The sequence below is a fragment of the Staurois parvus genome, unplaced genomic scaffold (genome assembly GCF_062004578.1).
Source record: "Staurois parvus isolate SC_StPar_1 unplaced genomic scaffold, SC_StPar_1.0 ptg000198l, whole genome shotgun sequence".
NCBI lineage: Eukaryota > Metazoa > Chordata > Amphibia > Anura > Ranidae > Staurois > Staurois parvus.
In genome coordinates, this window is record NW_028317994.1 from 4,510,528 (window position 1) to 4,531,395 (window position 20,868).

The 20,868-nt window shown below is 39.6% G+C and overlaps 1 protein-coding gene across 10 annotated transcripts in view; it reads right to left on the reverse strand.

The window, feature by feature from the left end:
* The window catches only part of LINGO2 (leucine rich repeat and Ig domain containing 2), a 2,046,252-nt gene that overhangs the window by 1,835,615 nt on the left and 189,769 nt on the right, over window positions 1-20,868 (reverse strand). The gene's annotated exons all lie outside the window — the stretch shown is intronic.

Genomic DNA, 20,868 nt, shown 5'->3' on the forward strand with positions numbered 1-20,868 from the left:
TACAAAGTAATGGTTTTCTGTTACATTCAGGCTCTATTTAAAATGTTTGCTGCCACATACAGTACATGACTCATTCCCAGCACAGACATATCCTGCTCCCAGTAGCGGTGTACCTCTGTATGCTGGATCAGAGTTGGTCTTAATTGCCACCGGTTTTCTAATCGAAGTGCTGGTAGTAATTCTTTAAGAATGAGTCGCTGTTATAGTGATAGATTCTTAAAATGGCAGTTGTAAGAACTACCTGAATGTGCTGCATTTGTCAACACTGGCACAAATGCTTGCCTGAATTAGGCACACGTAGTTTCCAAGATAACTATTACCAGAAAAGTGACATTAAAGCCATTTTGAATTCCCCTAAATGTGATTACTCCAAAAAATGATATATACAGCCTGACAATCTGCACTTAGACTTTACTGAACAACACCTGTGCTGCCAGATGAGCTCCATTCACTACTCAGCAAAATGAACCCTGCTCATGGGTTAAAACAGAACACCTACAGTAGCAATCCCTTATACTGTCTTATAATGCAAAATAATACAATAACAGGTGTTATATTATGTTATCTAAAACACATTCTAAGGTATTTTAAATCATACTCTTACTTAGTAATGAAATGGCACTACATTTACAAACATATATGTATATTGTCAGAATGATGTAAAGATATTTAGGAGTGACTACATGTATTTTAGGTGTTTGCATGTACTGCCATGAAATCCAGACTTAATTTTCACAGAGTTCTGAAATGAATATCCGAAAGGCTAAATTTGCTATGCATGATTTCCCCCTTTTGAAGATTATTACATTGCATGCTCAGATGAACTCCCTAACTGTTTGCAATAGGCACAGTAGGTAGCTTCTGGCTGGATTTACTGAAAAAAGGGGCTTAGATGAGCCTGAAAAATCCATTTATTACAAGAAAAAAAATAGATTCACAATTTCTATACTAAAAATATTTTCTATTAGCTGTAATCTGCAAGATGAATTTGACTATTCAAATATGTTCTTTCACGTGTCTATGATAATTGTGGATACTGTACAGTGTAATATTTTTTTCTGATTATATTTCTCATTCTCTACAACAGTCAGTTTGGAATACCTAAAAAAGTGCAGTGCAATCACTGTGCAAGCTAGATCAAAAACATATATACTGTAGATAGCTATCAAAACCCTAACGTATATCTAAATGTGAGTTGGAAATCCAATTTATATGCAAAACAAAAATAAATGACATGGGCAATTGTTAACATGCATCAAAAATGTGCATATGCATCCATCACAAGTGGTTAACAGGTGTGATTGTTAACATACATCAATAATGTGCAAATACATCTATCTGAAATAAATTACATCTGTAATCATTATCGTGCAATAAAAGTTCAAAATAAAGTGTTCCCGAAAACAATTCAGTGTCCTGCAAGACATATCAACAGTTTCCACCACTGTATGCTCCATCACCAGTCACACCAACTCATCACCTCAAAATATTAACCTATGGTAATAAATGAGTCAAATTATGCTTTGCCCTTTAAAAAGGGTTTCAGATCTCCTAAGACTTCTCCAGATGTATTAACAGGACCTTCACCACCAAGTGGACCTCCAAAGCTCCCAGAATACACTTGCTAGTACCTTTGCTCAAATATGCTTAGAAAAACAAAAGGTAATCATAGCGCATAGTGCACTCCTACGCATTTCGCCACATCCCTTGTGGCATAACTCATAGGGAAAAAAGTCTGGGATGTCTGGCTTCTCTTTATATTGCTATTGCTTTTAGGTATTTAATTTAATGGTTGTGGGAACACATGCCAGTGCTGGCAGCAAACAAGGGGAATTGACTTTTTTTTGTGATTTAAATATAGGTGTGGTGCGGGGAACACTCACATTTTTAGTAACATTCAGTTTGGGTTATAGCAGTGAGCTATTAACGTGTGGTACTGTATATTATGTGTCGTTCTTCAGTTTGATTTCAATAGAAACCTTGATATGTCAAACGTTGTGGAGCATTTTGGTTCAAATTTTCAGCACTAAATCACACTGCATCTCTATAGTGTACTACATAATGCAGTCAGCTGTCACACCACAGCAAACAGGAATTTTGTACAAATCATCTAGGTCCAGGGGCGGACTGACCATTTGGAAACTTGGGCACTGTCCGAGGGCCTTTGGTCAGTAGGGGGCCCCATGAGATGCCCCTGGTACCTTTTTCATAGGCTTTTTTGAGTTTGGGCAAGGACACAGGGGCCCCATGATCCCCTATTGCCCGGGGGCCCCATGAGTTGTCAATCCGCCCCTGTCTAGGTCCACTCATATCTCAGCTCTACAGTGTAGTGTGTTATGAATAAAGCACTATAAATTTGTTTTTCTGCATGTTTTCATGCAGAATTAATGATAATACAGTAAAATGGAGAAGTAGTATGTTTTTCTACATATTAATGTAGTTTGCTAGCTTACCAACAAGTACATATTCTATGGTTTTATTTTGGGGGGGCAGGGACATGCAAAATGCTTGGAGGATTATGTAAAAAAATTCAAATTGATGTTCATTAAACTGCATGTCAATTCATGGAAACACGTGCCACAACCTACTTATCAACACAAGTATGTACATATGTATCATGGCAAAAAGGGGTGAATTTATAAAAACAAATGCAGAGCTGTTCATTGTGTTAAATTGCATGCACATTCATTCTGTGATGATGTGGAGAAAATCAAATGTTATTAGGCTATTTTTCCAGGTCAAAATGTATACATTCCTACAGAATGGAATGAATCAGGAAAATACTGCATTATAGCCACTAGCTGGAGGTGATAATAATAACAAAAAAGTGATTATTTCCTAGGATTATTAGCTCTAGTTAATGTCCCTAATTCAGTATTTTCCTGTATGAATGAATAACATTTGACTGGACAAAAATAGCCAAATAACATCCAAATTTGCCCCCATTTGCAAAGAATGACAATTGTTAATAACAAATGTTTTTAATTAGTGGAGGAAAACTGGGAAAATTTAGGAATGTAGAGATGAGGTTTGAGTTTGAGGTGAATTCTATGGGTTTTAGATTTGCAGTCCTGGAAAAGTTATATATTCACCTAGGGGAATTTGCTTTAAACCTTAATGAATGCAAGGTGCTTGAACTATGACCAGCAGGCTTTGAAGGACCAATAGGGGGCTTAGGGAATCCCACAATCATGTTGTTTAGTGTGTTATTAAATGCCATCATGTTCAGTGTGTGCATGTGCAGTGTTACCGCTGCACAAGGAAGTATGGGGCACATAACTTTGCGTTGAATCCACTTGCACAGTTTGCACTGCCCTACTGGAAGTTTGGGTGAAGCAAGACAGAGAAGAACAAGGCATGAAAATCTTTTTAAAAAGAAATGCAAGTGTTTTGGTGCAAAATGAAGAGAGAAACATTTGTATAATACCTCATGCACGCTGCTGCTCCTAACCTGACATTTTTGGGGCTTTTGGCATTTTTTTGCCATGCACACATAAGCATTTAGAAAATTTTAGGAGCTGCAGCATTTAGAGGCAGTCAAAGTTCCTTCTCCTGAATGCAGAATCAAGTTGAGGAAGAAGCTTTTGGGTATAAAAACATCAAACATAGCTAAAAACAGATAAGGTAAGCTGCAATATATTGAATTTTTTTTTAAATTAGTTTATAAATGTGTTAATAAAAAATTAGGTATGGTTGAATGTGCTTTTGCTGTAGCAGGTGAGATTTGCATTTTACTTTAATATAGGGTCTAACTGCAAAAGTAGAATGCATGATTCTCTTATATCATGTATACAGTATGTCCAAGTTTTACTGAAGTACAATTATAAGGTTGTATGACTTTGCTAAGTAATAAGTTCTTTTAAAATGATTTGCTAATATATCGACATATATGGCAAAATTTCTATATAGAATTATTATTATATTATTAATGTTCTTATAATGAGTGAACAGATGTGTGCCAACAATATACTGATGGTTTAAAGGAATTAGGGTACTTCATAAAAATGAAACTTTTTCTGAATAGTCTTATGGACATTTCTATAAACATCTTCTGGGTTTTCAGCACTTTGACCCTGATAATACTTATTCTGCAAAGCAGAAGTTGTCAGCTGTACGTATCAATTATGTTATCATTTACACAGTGAAAGGAAGCACATCCCTACAGTTAGCTGCATTTTGTTCAAAGTGCTAGCCTAATGATACATACTCTATCTAGTCACCAATTACTGCACATGTATGTACCAAGTAGGTACATAGTTTGCACATGACCCTGTGTATACCTTGTGTATAAGTAAGTACTCCAGGAGCTGTCATCTCTAACTGGATACAATTATATTTAATGTGTATGTCAGAAAGCTGTAGTTTTCAAAACTAAAGATATGGTAGGAGCGTCTTATTTTATAAGTAGTTTTTTTTTTTGAGAGCTGAATCAAAAGTGATTGCTCCCTCTGTTATGTATATACAGTACAGTTTATTGTTTAATAAAAACGTACACCAAATATCTGAGGTTTATGAGAAATAAATACAATAAAGACACCAAGCAGCAAACATACTCAAGAACTCTTATGTATTCAGGTTTACTGTATGTAACACAAAGCAATTAGTAATAATTAGATAAAACCTGCAGGCTGCCAGTGCAGTTCCCAGTGTAGGAGTGATTTCCAGTGCAGGCTGCGTGCCATTACAATTAATGGCACTCGCACAAATCTCCTGTGTGTTTCTGTGCAGGTGGTTGAGCATGCGGAAACAGGTGTGGTCCCGCAGCAGGAACCACCCTCACAGATGTGAACCTAGCCTAAGACTGTATTGGTGTACTGATTAACTCACTTTTCTCACATGCATGGACCAAGGAAGTATAAATTCCTAAACCCCCCTCAGCAGCAGCTCCAACAAACCACATCTGATGTGACAGAGGTTGCTGGCCAAGAGATTTGCAATCAGATGAAATGCCCTGCCCTTCTAGAACCAGTGTGTGGACAGTTGGGCTAGAGCCTAATTGCATACACATTATTCAGAAGATCTAGCTACTGTGGGAAGCTCCTCCCCACCAGTTACCAGAGTACTCCAGTTCCAGTGCAGAGGCCTCTTGTGTCCTCAGGTCTTGGATCTCTCCAACTGTTCACTTCTGTTACCATAATTAACCTGGACTTCACTTAGAGGGATGCTGTTTGTGAGGATAATTACAAGTAGCTGTGTTCTGTATGTTGCACCCTCTAAGTTTACGTCTATAGGGTTTTTATGTTTTTATTTTTTTAGTCAGAGACTTGTTAGAAGCCTGCGATGAGTCAGCCTGGAGTGAGGCAGTGAGGTTATCTCAGAACAGGCTGGCAGGCTCTACAGGTCAGGGCTTCCCATCCTTCTAGAAACTGGAGAACCTTTCTAGAAGAGGGGTAGAGGAGGGGAGGAAACCTGGATTTGTAAGTTTAAGGGAACTTGGCCAATCCCCAGGAAGAAGTCCATGCATGGTGGCTAAGAGCAACCCTTAAATGTGAGAGAGCCTGTGCAGCAGGGTTAGTGATGGAGTTGGGTGGAAGATGGACTGAAAAAAGGTGCTGGAGTGTGGAGTCTGAGAGGGTGCCCCAGGGAGGGGGTCTGAACTGTAGGATCTCCACTTGGACACTATCTCCTAGGTAGGACATCCTATCATCATAGAAGGAGCCAGCCCAGTGTAAGGCCTGAAAGCAGCAGCAACCCACCAAGCTACAGGACAGGACAGTGTGAGTACTTTCACCCCCTGGGCCAGAGAAGGGAGAGGGCGGTCAAGTGCAATACACAACTAATTCTCATCCAGGACTACCTAACTGCAGATCTTAGAATCTCTTGCCGTGGGATACCCTTAGGACAGCTTGGTGAAAGAGGAAGGATTCATCTGGGGTCTGAGGAGGTACAACAAATGGGACATTAGTGCTCCTTATAAAGACAGTTGCTACTTTTTGGTGCACATTTTTTACAGTGTGCAGTGTTTGCTGAGAAGTTGTCCTCAAGTTTTATAGTTCCTTGGGAATCCCATTTACCCCTAGACCCCATCCAAGGTATCAATCCCTAATTAAACAACAAAACCAAGCTCAAGAACTGTTTTACTGACTCTGTGAGAAAAAGTGTGGAAAATGTGTGTTGCCTGGCTGTGCAGAGCTTAGGGGGACAAATCCAACGTCCCTCAAGGGGGTAGTGCTTGAGGGCACGGGGTCAGTAGGGACCCCATGAGATGCCCCTGGTACCCTTTTCATAGGCTTTTTTGAGTTTGGGGAAGGACACAGGGGCCCCATGATCCCCTATTGCCCGGGGGCCTCATGAGTTATCAGTCCGCCCTGGTGCTACATATACAGTTTTACTGAGGTAGTGATTCTCAGCCTGAGTCTTTGTTGTTATACAGACCTAAAGAGGCTATGCAAGCACATGCCACCCTAAAGAGTCCATGTTTGTGTAGCTTTCAGAACCTGTTTTTCATTATTTTGCAATGTATTCATGCTCTTTGCCAGTCAAACTTTTTTTAGATTATTGCTTCTATTTATTTGGTTGAATAACTCTTCTGGCCCAGGCCCAGGGAGTATCAATCCCTCTGATTCCCTTTCTAAACAGCTCAGATATTCTCAGATTTACTCTCTGTTGTTATAATCTTATAGAGACTACGCTATGTATGTACATGTTACACTGACTGAGTCATTGACATTGCTATAAAGAGTCCATGTTTGTGCAGCTTTAAAAACCACGTTTCCATTATTTTGCAGTCTATGCATGCTTTTTGCCAACCTAGTAAATCTATTTTGCAATATTACTTCCAACTTTGCTCCTGTTCAGTGAACTGCAAGGTATAGTTACTCACTTTATGATCATTTGATGATGTTTACCTAATCTGGTAAAAAAAAGACTAAAAGGAGGGGCAGCTCAGATGGAAAGGATTTTTTTTCAAAAATGGACAGTCCTTGAAAATGAAGGACAGTCATAAGTGGGCTTCCACTTCTCAGAAGTACTTTTAATAACAAACACCAATATTATGACATGCTGCATGAATGAGAGCTGATTGTTTCCCTGTTTTCTGCAATGAAGGAATGTACACATAAGCAGTTGCAGTCTGCTTTCTCCTAAAAGAATGGCATCACAGCTTGGAGTGGAAGTCAAGGGAAACTTGGTTTCTCTGTGGTTTTCTGGTTCTTGAGGACAGAATTATGGTTGGCTGTGCTGCATTCAGGTGACTCTTGGTGTACATCTTGGGTCAGCAGGTTTTGACGCGCATTTGCGCATGGGTAGGGTAGGGACAGGTCTTCTATCTGTCAGGGAGTGCTCCAATTTTGGTGCTCTCCCACGGGGTGTGTTGTGAACTGTTTTGCCTTTATGCAATACAAGTTCTACTGGTTACACATGGATTGTGTGTGAGCTATTATCATCGCACTACACTGAACTGACTCACACACAGGCATCTCACACTCTGTTCAATTAGTGGTGAGTGATGTCTTTATGTGACTTTACATAAAAAGATATGAAATTAAGAAGTACTTGTTTCCACTTCCACAAAATATTGGCAGTCTGGGCCTAAGTCTTTGTTTTCTTTCCTCCTTATTCTGCACAATAGAGAAATTGTTTATACACAGGGTGAAAAAATAATGAATAGGTCTGTTTAATATCTATTTATGTGTCTGTGCAGAATTAACAAGTGTACATACAGAGGCACTCCCATCATGTAATATGCTTTTGCAGTGAAGAATTTGGATAAAGTAGAACTTTAATGGCAATAAACAATGGCACTTTCTTGGCACTGGGAAACAAATATTCAGGTAAAGTGCATTGCATCTCACAGTACTTGACATCAGTCCCTTTCCAGTATGGAACTTATGCAGTATTTACACAGTACAACTATCAGTAGCATGCCAGCAGCTGCAGTCCCAGAAGCTGCAATCAATACAGCTGTTCTTGTTGTGCCTTTTGGGAGTTTAGCTTAAGGCACTACAGATTGTTGTGTGCGTTATGTACTATATACAGTATACACTGCCTCCAACGGGATCTACAAGTTTGTTCCCCCTGTATAGTGAGACATCACACATTAAACCTGAAGATGTGGTTTGTGATAAAATGAAAAACATTGGTATTGATTTACCAAAAGAGTAGACAATGTACACTTAGCTTGCTGACTGAGCAGTCAAAGTGAACACAAATGTTCCTTATTTATTAAGCTAAAGAAAATCTAATTTTGTATATTGAATATTTGTAATAATTTAGCCATATGTCCTGACCAGAACAATGATTCCTACTCATCCCATGAGTCATAAGGTGTTTTTTGTACTAGGTGTATTTCTTGAATGCCTTTTGTTGGTTGCCTAGCAGTCCACTATAGCAATCACCCAAAGTAACATCACCATTTTATGATCTTGCCATACCAGTTGATTTTCTCATAATCAAAAACCCATTCACACCAAGGTGTGTGTTGCAATGTGCAGTAATGCATGTTACGTCTGTTGATGTGCTGTGGTGTTGTTCATTATGAATGGTGCCCCAATGCCTGTCCAAAATGCAAGGGTACTGCAAACACACTGCAGCAGAGAACAATGCATGTGTGTGTTGTACTGAGGATAAAAATGTAGCCTGTCTGAAGTTCATAGATATTGATGAAAAAAGGGGTTCCTAAATAGCACACATCTTAAAAATAACTGTATATATATAAAAAAAATTGATGTCAGAGGTGTCAGAACAGTCCATACTAGTTAGTTTAATCACTGAAACAGCTGACGGTGTACTTAGTATGAACTGTTCTAACAGCACTGACATCAATTTTGTTTTCATATACAGTCAATTTTAAGGTGTTGTGTGTTATTTAAGAACCATTTATTTCACTAATTTTGATACTTTTGTATACTAATACAATTATAATACAATTGTTGCTCATTATTAGCCACATGTATCGCCTGAAATATTCATCTTTTTTTCAGCTCCGGCACCCTTGCTGCATTTTTTTTTTTTTTTGCATTATCTACCCAAGTTATGGTGACCACGCTAAATGTAGTGAAGTGGCATAATGAGGTAAACAGAAATTGCAGAGCATAATTTTTAAATTAGTCAAAGACATTGAGATTTGTTCTAGTCAGATTTTAAATCTGCTAGTGCAGCACAATTAAATGTGCATCAGCACACAAAAATGGATGCATTGCAGTACATTGCATTCTGGAGTGAAACAGCTTTAATACTCTATAATTGTCCTGTACCCTCTTTTTAAGTAATAATAGGAATCCCTCATACACATGTGAGCATAGCAAAAGGAATAATTTCCTGCTTACAGGTACATGTGCATATCCTTCATCAAAGTTCAGAAATGCTGCCCGAGTGGGAATGGGGGATTCCTATTGGCAAATAATTTACAGTATTAGTAAACATCTAAGATTGGTGGCACTTTGAGACTTTTGAGGATTTTTCTTCGGTTTTGGGTCTTCTTATGTGAGTCTTCACGTGAAAATAATATGATATTCCATCTCACTATATTTAGAGAGTTAATGAGTTATTGTGCAATTTACAAGCATGGATCCTGAGGAAATTAGTTATTAGCAAAATGTATCGATTCCAAACACAAGATAGCACACAATTAATGTAAAGTAATGCACTTGGTGGGCAATAATATGAATGAAAATGACTTGTTAGAAGGAGGAGAGCCATTTGGGGATACCAGGATGGAAAAAGATCTGGGTGTCTTAGTAGATCACAGGCTAAGCAATGGCATACAATGCCAAGCTGCAGAAAGCAAAGCAAGCAGAATGCTAGCATGCATTAAAAAGGGTACTTACTCAAGAGATAAGAATAAAATTCTACCACTTTACAAAACTCAGGCTCAGCCACATCTTGAGTATGCCGTTAAGTTCTGGTCACTAATCCCCAGGAAGGATGTGCTGCTTAAGAGAGTCCAGAAAAGGACTAAAAAGATAATAAGGGGATTGGAGGACCTCAGTTATGAAGAATGACTACAAACACTAAACTTATTCTTACTGAGGAAACAGCACTTGACAAGAGATATGATAGATACAAATAACTCAATGGTGATTCCAGGCAGAAAACTATTCAGTTTCAGGGAGCTTAAGAAGACATGTTACCACTCAGTGAAATTGGAGGAGAAGCGGTACAACCCTAAACTGCATATGGGTTTTTTACTGTTAGAACGCTAAGGATGTGGAACTCCCTTCCACAAACAGTGGTGTCAGCAAGACGTGTCAATAGTTTAAAAAACTCATAGATGGGGATCTTAGTGAATGCAATATACAGGTACACTACATTGCCAAAAGTATTGGGACACCCCTCCAAATCATTGGATTTAGATGTTTCAATTACCTTCATGGCCACAGGTGTATAAAATTAAGTGCCTAGGCATGCAAACTGCTTCTACAAACATTTGTGAAAGAATGGGTCTATCTAGAGAGCTCAGTGAATCAAGGGTGGTACCGTAATATGTTGCCACCTGTGCAATCAGTCCATCCATGAAATGTCCTTGCTACTAAATATTCAACGGTCAACTGTTAGTGGTATTATAACAAACTGGAAACAACTGGTAACAACAGCAACTCATCCATGTAAAATGACAGAGCGGGGTCAGTGCATGCTGAAGTGCACAGTGCGCAGAAGTCACCAACTGTCTGCAGACTGAATAACTAAAGACCTCCAAACTTCGTGTGGACTTCAGATTAGCACAACAATGAGTAGAGAGCTTCATGGAAGGGGTTTCCATGGACGAGCAGCTGCATCCAAGCCTTACATCACGAAGTGCAATGCAAAGCATTGGATATAGTGGTGTAAAGCACTCCACCACTGGACTCTAGAGCAGTGAAGACGTGTTCTCTGAAATGATGACTCATGCTTCTCTGTATCGCAATCTGATGGACGTATTTGGGTTTCATGGTTGCAAGAAGAATATTACATTGCCTGACTGCATTGTACCAAGTGCAAAGTTTGGTGGAGAAGGGATTATGGTGTGGGGTTGTTTTTGAGGGGCTGGCCTCGGCCAATTCGAGTGAAGGGAACTCTTAAGACATCAGCATACCAAGACATTTTGGACTATTTCATGTGCCCAACTTTGTGAGAACAGTTCTGTTCCAACATGATTGCGCACCAGTGCACAAAGCAAGGTCCATAAAGACATGGATGAGCAAGTTTAGGGTGGACGAACTTCACTGACCTGCACAGAGTCCTGACCTCAGCCTGATAGAACACCTTTAGGATAAATTTGAGCGTAGACTGTGAGCCAGGCCATCTGATATCAGTGCCTGACCTCACAAATTTGCTTCTGGAAAAATTGTCAAACATTCCCATAGACACACTCCTAAACCTTGTGGAAGCCTTCTCAGAAGAGTTGAAGCTGTTATAGCTGAAAAAGGTGGGCCAACTCAATACTGAACCCTACGGACTAAGGCTGGGATGCCCAGTTCCTGTGCATGTAAAGGCAGGCATCCCAATACTTTTGGCAATATAGCGTATATAGGAAATTATATTGGCATAAAAACACACATACACGCACTCACTCAGGTTGAACAAGATGGACTTGTGTCTGTATTCAACCTTACCAACAATGTAACTACACTCACAGACAACTTTATTAGGTGCACCTGTTCAATTGCTCTGAAACACAAATTGCTAATCAGCCAATCACATGGCAGCAACTCAATGCATTTAGGCATCTAGACGTGGTGAAGACAAGTTGCTGAAGTTCAAACTGAGCATCAGAATGGGGAAGAAAGTGACTTTGAATGGGGCATGGTTGTTGGTGCCAGATAGGCTGGTCTGAGTATTTCAAAAACTGCTAATCTGCTTGGATTTTCAAACAGAACCATCTCTAGGGTTTACAGAGAATGATCCAAAAAAGAGAAAATATCCAGTGAGCGGCAGTTGTGTGGATGAAAATGCCTTGTTGATGTCAGAGGTCAGAAGAGAATGGGCAGATGAGATGATAGACGGGAGGGTTTGAGACGATAGAAAGGAAGCAGTAACTCATGTCAATATGGACCAAAATCTCTGAGGAATGTTTCCAACACCTTGTTTAATCTATGTCATGAAGAATTAAATCAGTTCTGAAGGCAAAAGGGGGTCCAATCTGGTACTAGCAGGTGTACCTAATAAAGTGGACAGTGAGTATATGTAACTTGATACTGAAGATCGTTGTTTTTATGCAAGATTAGATTTTATTTTCTTATGTGTGATTTCTCTGAGGCACTACAAAGTCTTAATTATTCACCCTTGTCTCCCTTTCTTTGGTTTGCCAAGGGTTCCTTTACTTCCATTGCATTTTTGAGATGGTATCCACTGAGAAATAGATTGGTGTATATAGGGCACTTTCACATAACTCTATACAAAAAAAGGAGTATATACCTAATATACCTAAGAATATATAGTAAATACCTAAAAGCAGACTTTGATTCTGCAACTGGAGTTCTATCAGTGCTGTAAAAAGCCTATGTAATTGTCCCTATTCAGCTGCTATTATTCACTAATCCACTGGGGTGACTGACTAATTTAAAATTATTTTAAGGTGGGATTGGAAAACTATTTTTCAAAGAAATAATTCAAAATGTGTAAATCTATCCTAATCCATTCTAATAATAAATTTAAAAAAATGTCTCCAACCAGATTACATGTAGTGGTTTACGCAGTTGTAAAGAGATGCATAAGACATTATTCTGTATAAGGTATATTAAATCATGCTGCTATGCTTTTTAAACCATTTTAAATACATTAGATGAAACATAGCATTAAAAATTTATAAACATGTTTTCTGCTTCCGTGCCTCACATCTCACAGCCTCTGCTAGAGTGTTTTTATAGCTATCCAAATGAAAACAAAAGCATTTGTTTAACAGCTTAGCCATATAAAGCAAACCAGAGCAGAAAAGTGAGTAGATTTGTTGGCCAATAAGGATGTAGAAAGCATAAATAATAAAATGTGTGTGAGTACATAAACTATAAATAAATTGAATTAGAAATACATATAATAAAAATAAATGTATATATGTCAGGAAATCACTATTGGTATTAATAAAGTCTGTATTGTTTCTGTGTGAAAAATATCATCAAGGAAATCATTTTGAACATAATGAGAATAATACATGAAGGCTTATTTACTAAAGGACTGGAGAAAGTTCACACAGCAAAATGTGGGAAGATTCACTTCAGTTATCCAATTGCATGAAAAGAAAATCTCTGTTTACTTATTTCATCTGCACATGATTGGAAAATTAGGTATACATTCTTAAATCCTTTAGTAAATCAGCCTTGTTGTGTCCATGGAAGAATTAGTATATACGGTATTAATTTGCAGATTATATTTAAAATTCTTATGGTAATTGTAGGGTTATTTTATGTCATATGTTGATACTTATGCAGTATTCTCTCTGGCAGGCTGAAGAAAAGGAAATCCCCCCAAAAAAACTTTTCTGCATCACCATGATGTCACATCAGTCGGGGGTGGGGGGAGTCTGTTATCGTGTGTCGACTCTGCCATTGGCCAGGGCAGGAGCTATCTTGCTGGGACATTGGGCTCCCCAAACCTTTGCAGATTTGCAGCCCTAGTCCTTATGTTGTGAGTTTTATATTAGTCTTTAGATTATAATAGATTAATAATTATTAAACATCATTCATCCAATATATCAGCTCTTTGTGCTGCTCTTTTCTGTTTGTAAAAAGCCTTCTTTTATTTTATATATATATATATATATATATATATATATATATAAAATCATGCATTGAAAACTTTCAATAAAAAAAAATATGAACAAATTCACTTTGTAGGTCTGATTAGGATCTTGATTCATCCATAAATTCTGATATCCAATATCTCACCATACACATTTGCACATACAGTACTACCCTGATTGTCACACCTATCAGAACTTTACATATATTTTTATATTTCACGCAGCTTATTGCACTTGGGCCTGGATGGATTTGACCTGTTTTTTTATTCTGTTGACCCACTTTATCATGGCTTGTGGAAACTGTATCATAGTTAAAAAAGTAAATACTATATTTATATCAGTTTACATACCTTAATGCAGTGCATATGTTACCTAGTCATTGTTAGCAAATCACTTGCAGGCAAGCTGAACCCTTGGTGCTATGTTTAGAGTACCCAAATCCCCTATGCCCTCCAGGAGAAAACACAGCAAGAGGTAAAAATAAGGAGGCGTTGAGCCTTCTAGGCTTAAACTAGGCTTAATGTGAAAAAATAAATACCTTGACAAGTTGTCACATAGGTCTCAAAAATAATCTGAACATGTCTTGTGAAAATCCTATGCCCTGGACGTGGTCCATGAGGATGGTGTGTGAGTCTGTGTGTGTGTGTGTGCTGATAGATCTATAAGCTCAAGGCTACTAATCCATCAGGTCTCAATGGATTGTTAAATTTTAAGGAATATCTAAACCCAGCATTTCACATTCCTGATATGTGCCTGCTGTACCATGTGATGTACTTGTATGAAAAAGTCTCCTGTTCTCTTTGTATTACTTCCTTTATGTGAAATCCCTGGTGCTCCTTACAGTCCCTCTTCTTTCATATTAAAAACTGACCACACGGGGCATGATAATACAGCATGGTCAGTTCTCTAGTTGTGTTGGGAACTCAGCCTGTTCTCCTCCAATGATCAGACTTCAGCTGACACCCCCCATACAGCCTTTCACTAGAAAAATCAGTGTCCTGATGTTTCTCCTCCCCCAGCTCCTTTGCAGCTGAGAACATAGGGTATGTAATCACTTATTAAAAAAGGGAAAAAATGTATATCATGTATTTTATATTTATATACAAATGCTTTACCTTTCATTTCCATTTTAAACTGAATTGGTAGTTTTACAAGGTGAGGGTTTACAATCACTTTAAACCTTTAACCTCCTTGGCGGTATTCCCGAGTGTAGCTCGGGGCAACATTTCAGTACCAAAAGCGGTAACCCCGAGCTACACTCGGGAATACCATGCGGCACTGCTCCGGCATGTGTTCTTCACTTACCTTACCCTGCGCTCCCACGATGTGTCCCCTGCAGCGTCCCCGGCCATCTCCTCCGGCCGATGCCGGCATCCGGCTTCTGTGTCCTGTCCCTGTGACGTCGGGACGTACGGGGGCGGGAAATTTAAAAATTTTAAAAAATGTCATTTTTTTTTTTTTTCATTTTACACAGTAAAACATTGCTGTTTCAACCAATTTCACATACATATTGTCCCTAGTGCTTTGTCCTGCGCCCTGCCTGCATTTTGTCTGTTCTTTCTGCCTGGAAACTGAGAAATGTCCATGGCGTCCAAAAAGTGTCCCTTTAGGTCAAAAGCGGTTTAGATCAGCTAGAGAACAGCGATAGTAAATCAGAACCACTTACAGAATTGAGTGATAATGATTCGTGGGGGAAATTCATCATCAGAAACTGAAAACGATTTTGCGACTGAGCTCAGCAATGTGCGAACTTGGCGCTCTATTTCACATTTCAGTGTTTTTGGTTTGATTATATTATTGAATTAAATTTTTTATTATTTTTATATTATTTTTATGATTATTTATTAAATTATAATTTATGATTTTGTGTTTCAAATTTTATCATACCCGGGATGTTTACTAGACTCTTGTTCGGACAGATTTCAGTGAGTTTTTCCTAAAAATTACAGCCTACAATAAAAAAAATACATATTTCCATGCAAAAAAATGGTACCGCTTTCAGCACCAAAAATCTGAAATAATCATACCGCCAGGGAGGTTAATCACATCCAACTCTTTTCTCATATGAATTGATTTCTCCACCCAAATAGCATGAGGTTTGGATGGAGGGACTGGAGAAAAAGCTTTCATATTGTGTTGTGTTCAAAGGAGATCATGAACTGTTATTATGTTGTTTATGCTACACAATTGTAGATGTTATCCCAGGCTTGCATCTATATGAATGTTCAGACATTTAAAAAGAGTATATGGATTTATTATAAAACTGTATTTATTATGAGAATATCCACTTGCCAACCACCCTATGGCAGTTATACTGCTACAGGATGGCCACTCTGTGTAGAATCACGTATATATAGTGATTCTGCATCATTTCCGGGTGCCGTGCTGCCAGTGGCTCCTGTAGATGTCAACCACCAGATTCTGGCCAGTGATTCATGGTTGGGCCTGGCGATTGGAATGTAAACAACATTCTTTCTCCTGTCAGCAGTGATGTGCTGGTTTTTAGCTCCCTGCAAATATATATATATTTTCAAATGCATTCTGCTAATACCCACCTAGAGTCATCTAGTGGATAGCTGTAATTTTTACATACAGTATCACAGCCATCTTTTAACAGCAAGGTGGAACAAGCACAAAAACAGGAGCCAGCACAGATAAAAGCACACAAACTGTATATATGCATATACAGTATGGTGTGGGACTAAAAGACCTTAATATACACCAGTCAGTGACAGCACAGCAAGGAGCAAGAGAAGAGCTGAGGTACAAAGTCTGTATCAGGGGCGGACTGACCATTTGGAAACTCGGGCACTGTCCGAGGGCCCAGGGTCAGTAGGTGGCCCCATGAGATGCCCCTGGTACCTTTTTCATAGGCTTTTTTGAGTTTGGGCAAGGACACAGGGGCCCCATGAGTTGTTAGTCCAGCCCTGGTCTGTATAAGAGCACTGAGGTGCTGTGTTAGATGGTCTTGCGCACCAAGGCAAAAGGACTGAGTAGCGGCGTAGCTAGAGAGAGCTACGACCCTGAACATCTTGTATATTTGTGTTGATGGTAGAAACCCATGTATGAGAAACTAATTTTCTGTGTGAGCTTTTTTCCATTTTAATAATAAAAGTGGGCCAGAAAACCCTTAGGCAGTACTTTTGGAGTTGACTAAAAATTCCCAGAACATCACAACACCAATATGTTTTATGCGCACATAGTTAGAGTGTGAATAGTCTATGGATATGTTTACAATTGTAAAACATAGCACTTTGAGGGAAAAAAATAATCTGCAATATTCATGCAAGCTTAAAAATGTACCGCATCACAAGCAGCTGTCAAATAACATTTTCACTTAAATGATTATTGACCAAGTGAATTATGTTTCCCATGGTGAGAATGAGTTCTTGTTGAAGCTAAAAAGCATAACCACATTTCATTCCTTGATACTAATACCTGGAAGAGAAATACAGGATTTATTATACAGTTCTATCTTTATTCAACTGTGTTGTTAATAATCCAATTTAAAGGTCCACTCCAGTCAGTTATTAAAAGTTAACCTTGAAATGCATTCAGGTAGCACAGCGTACTTGTGCAGTACATTGACTTTCATCCATGCTCTGTGTGATGTAGTAGAACTGTTTCCAAATGCATCAACTGCACTACATGTAGGAACCTATTGCAAATACACATCCTGCAATACCTTGTGTAACCACTTGCCTACCGGGCACTTATACCCCCTCCTGCCCAGGCCAATGTTCAGCTTTCAGCACTGTCGCACTTTGAGTGACAATTGCACGGTCATGCAACATTGAACCCATGTGAAATTTTTATAATTTTTAGTCACACAAATAGAGCTTTCTTTTGGTGGTATGTACTCATCGCTGGGTGTTTTATTTTTTGCGCTGTAAACACAAAAGTGCAAAAATTTTGAAAAAAAAATTTCTTTGTTTCTTTTATAAAATTTTGCAAACAGGTAATTTTTCTCCTTCACTGATGTGCGTTGATGAGGCTGCACTGATAGGCAGCACTGATGGGCATTGATAGGCAGCACTGATGGGCACTGATAGGCGGCACTGATGAGCTGGCACTGATAGGCGGCACTGATGAGCTGGCACTGATATGCAACAATGATGGGCACTGATAGGCAGCACCGATGGGCACTGGTAGGCAGCACTGATAGGCTGCACTGATAGGCGGCACTGGTGAGCTGGCACTGATATGCAACAATGATGGGCACTGAATGGCGGCACTGCTGTGACAGCATGAGGAAAGTACAGCCGATAACCGGCAACTGCAGTTACGGGTGATCTGCTGTGACATTGGACATGGCTGATCACGTGGTAAAAGGCCGTTGTGATTGGTCTTTTATCACATCATGTGATCAGCTATGTCTGTAGGACACAGCGATCATGGAGATTGCGGGGCGCGTGGGAGGACGCGTTCTGGGAGGACGTCATATGATGCCCTCCCAGAACTGGCCAGCCGCAGTGAAGCCGTCATTCGGCTATCTGCGGTCGGCAAGTGGTGAATGTAGTTCTAAAGCCTTAAGATTTTTTACCTTATGCACTGTATGCATTAAGGTAAAAACACTTCTGTGCCTGGGATCCCCCCCAGCCCCCCTCTATTTTTACCTCGGCCCCATTGCTATCCAGCATTGTGCATGAGAGCACCGACTCTCCTGGCTCTGTCCCTCCTCACAGGGCAGATCCATTGGCCATTGGTTCCCACTGCTATCACTCAAACTCTGTGAAGACAGAGTGGAGGCCGTGCCATGCCCTTCTGTCTGTGTCTATGGACACTGGCAGCGGGTCTTAGGTGTGAGACCAGCATGGGTGCCCCCATAGGAAGCTGCTTCCTATGGGGGCACTGGCTGAAGAGGAGGAGCCAGGAGCAACGGCACGGGGCCCAAGAAGAGGAGGATTGGGGCTGCTTTTTGCAAAACCATTGCACATGCTTGTTTTTTTTCAATAAAGCTTTACAATCACCTTAAGCCATAGTTAAACAGTGTTTTTAAAGCCTTTTAACTTCTCTTCAATGTCTGCCATGAATATTACAATGGGCACCACACAGTGCAGCACATGTTGTAGTGTTGTATTAAAAATTAAGCAGCATTTCATTTTCAGGAGGCATTGATATTTGTCACCCACCTTCATTCATTTCAATGGTAATGCTTAACCACACCTATAGCATTTACAGCACATTATTAAAGCATTTATAAAGTGTTACCTGGGTTTTGGGGGAGAGACAGTGGAGGTCCCTGTATCCCAGGGTGCACTGAGATATAATAGAGAATCTGTATGGTAATAATAGAGAATCTGTATGGTAACACCATTTGCTTCTGTGTGTCGGCAGAAGCATCAAGCCAGCCAGCAATGTTACACACCAGGCATAAAAGTGGTTCTAAAGGCTGAAGATTTTTACCTTCATGCATTCTGTGCATGAAGGTAAAAAAACCTTCAGTGTGCAGCTCCCTCCTCAGCCCCCCTTCAAAATACTCATCTGAACTGGATCCTGATCCAGTGAGTGCACAAGAGCAGAAGCTCTCCCGGGTATCTACCTCCTCATTGGCTTTGGCTCCCCCTGCTGTCAATCACTGCCAGTAAGGAGGGAGCTGGGCTGAGCCACACTCTGCATCTCATAGATACACAGAGGTGACTCAAGAGCAAGCATGCACGAGTGCCCCTAAAACGTGCTCTGTGGGCACTCACCAGGGAGGAGGGGGGCAGGGAACCTAAGAAGAAGAGGAACAGGGCTGCCCTGTGCAAAACTATTGCACAGAGCAGGTAAGTATAGCGTGTTTGTTATTTAAAAACTTTCAAAACCTTTATTATCACTTTATTGCCAGTGGCAAAGACTTTTGTATCAGCAAAAAGTCAGTGCCAGCAAGCAAGCATGGTAGCAAATGATGGTGCCAGCAAGTGACCTTGCCAGCATGAGTCAGTGAAGGCAAGTGACTGTGCAAGCACGTTTTAGTGCCAGAAAGTTTTAGTGTCAGCAAGTGACTTGCCAACAAATGACTGCGACAATCTTTCCATGATCATCTTGAGCTGAACCAAGCCAAGTGTCAAAGAAATCAAAGTACATGAAACTATCTTGTAGAGAATTCACAAAAAATGTCTGCTATCACACGACAACATAACCATGCTTCAAATATCATTTTCTCTACATCACTTTCTTTTTAATCACTTCCCATTAGAAAAACTACACTTTCATGTGCATTTGGCAATCTGTCTTGATGGTTTTTCAACGCTTCAAAAATGCATCAAAACACTATAGGTACATTAATGGGCATTGCTTCATTCTTCATAATCAAAAGACATGCAAATGACCCCTAATAGGCTGTGCATTAAATCAAATATAGCAGCAAACGGCATTAAAGGATAAGGTATGCACAAGTCAAACATTATGAAGTACCACATCCTTGCTGGTACTGCACTTTGTGCTGATGGCTGTCCGAACTCACCTCCCCCCACCTAGCACAATAATTGCTGGTCTTTAACTGCTTTCTCATCATCCTATAGTAAAACTACTGCTACAGAGTGGCAGGGCTGCTCAAAATCACATTTATATATATGTGATTTGCACATGCCACCCTACCCGTGCCACCATTGGTGGCTACGGATGTCAGTCACTGGGTCCTGGATGGAGATACCCCGCCGCCACACGGCGATTGCCATGTAAAGCTGACAGGGAAGAGGGCTGTGTGTAATCAAAACAGGTCTTTCTCTTGCCAGCAAAGACATGCTGCTTTGTATTTATCTGCACAGCAGAGAAATACAAAGCAGCATGTCTCCCTAGTAGAACACACACAGCACATAATGTAAAACAGCACACCACACTCAGTTAACCATTTGATCACCCCAGATGTTAACCCCTTCCTACCCAGTGTCATTAGTACAGTGTCAGTGCTTTTTTTTATCACTGATCACTGTATTAGTGTCATTGGGATGTCCGAGGCAGTTAGTCAGTTCCCAACCACTGTCAGTACCACAGTCCCACTATAAGTCGCTGATCGGCACCATTACTAGCACAAAAAAAATTAAAATAAAAAGTCCAGTATATATACTGCCATTTGTAGACACTATAACTTTCACATAAACCAATTAATTTACACGTATTGAGATTTTTTTTTTAGCAAAGACATGTAGCAGAATACATTTTGCCTAAATTTATGAAGAAATTAGATTTTTTTCAATAGTTTTACTGAATATGTTTTATAGCAAAAAGTC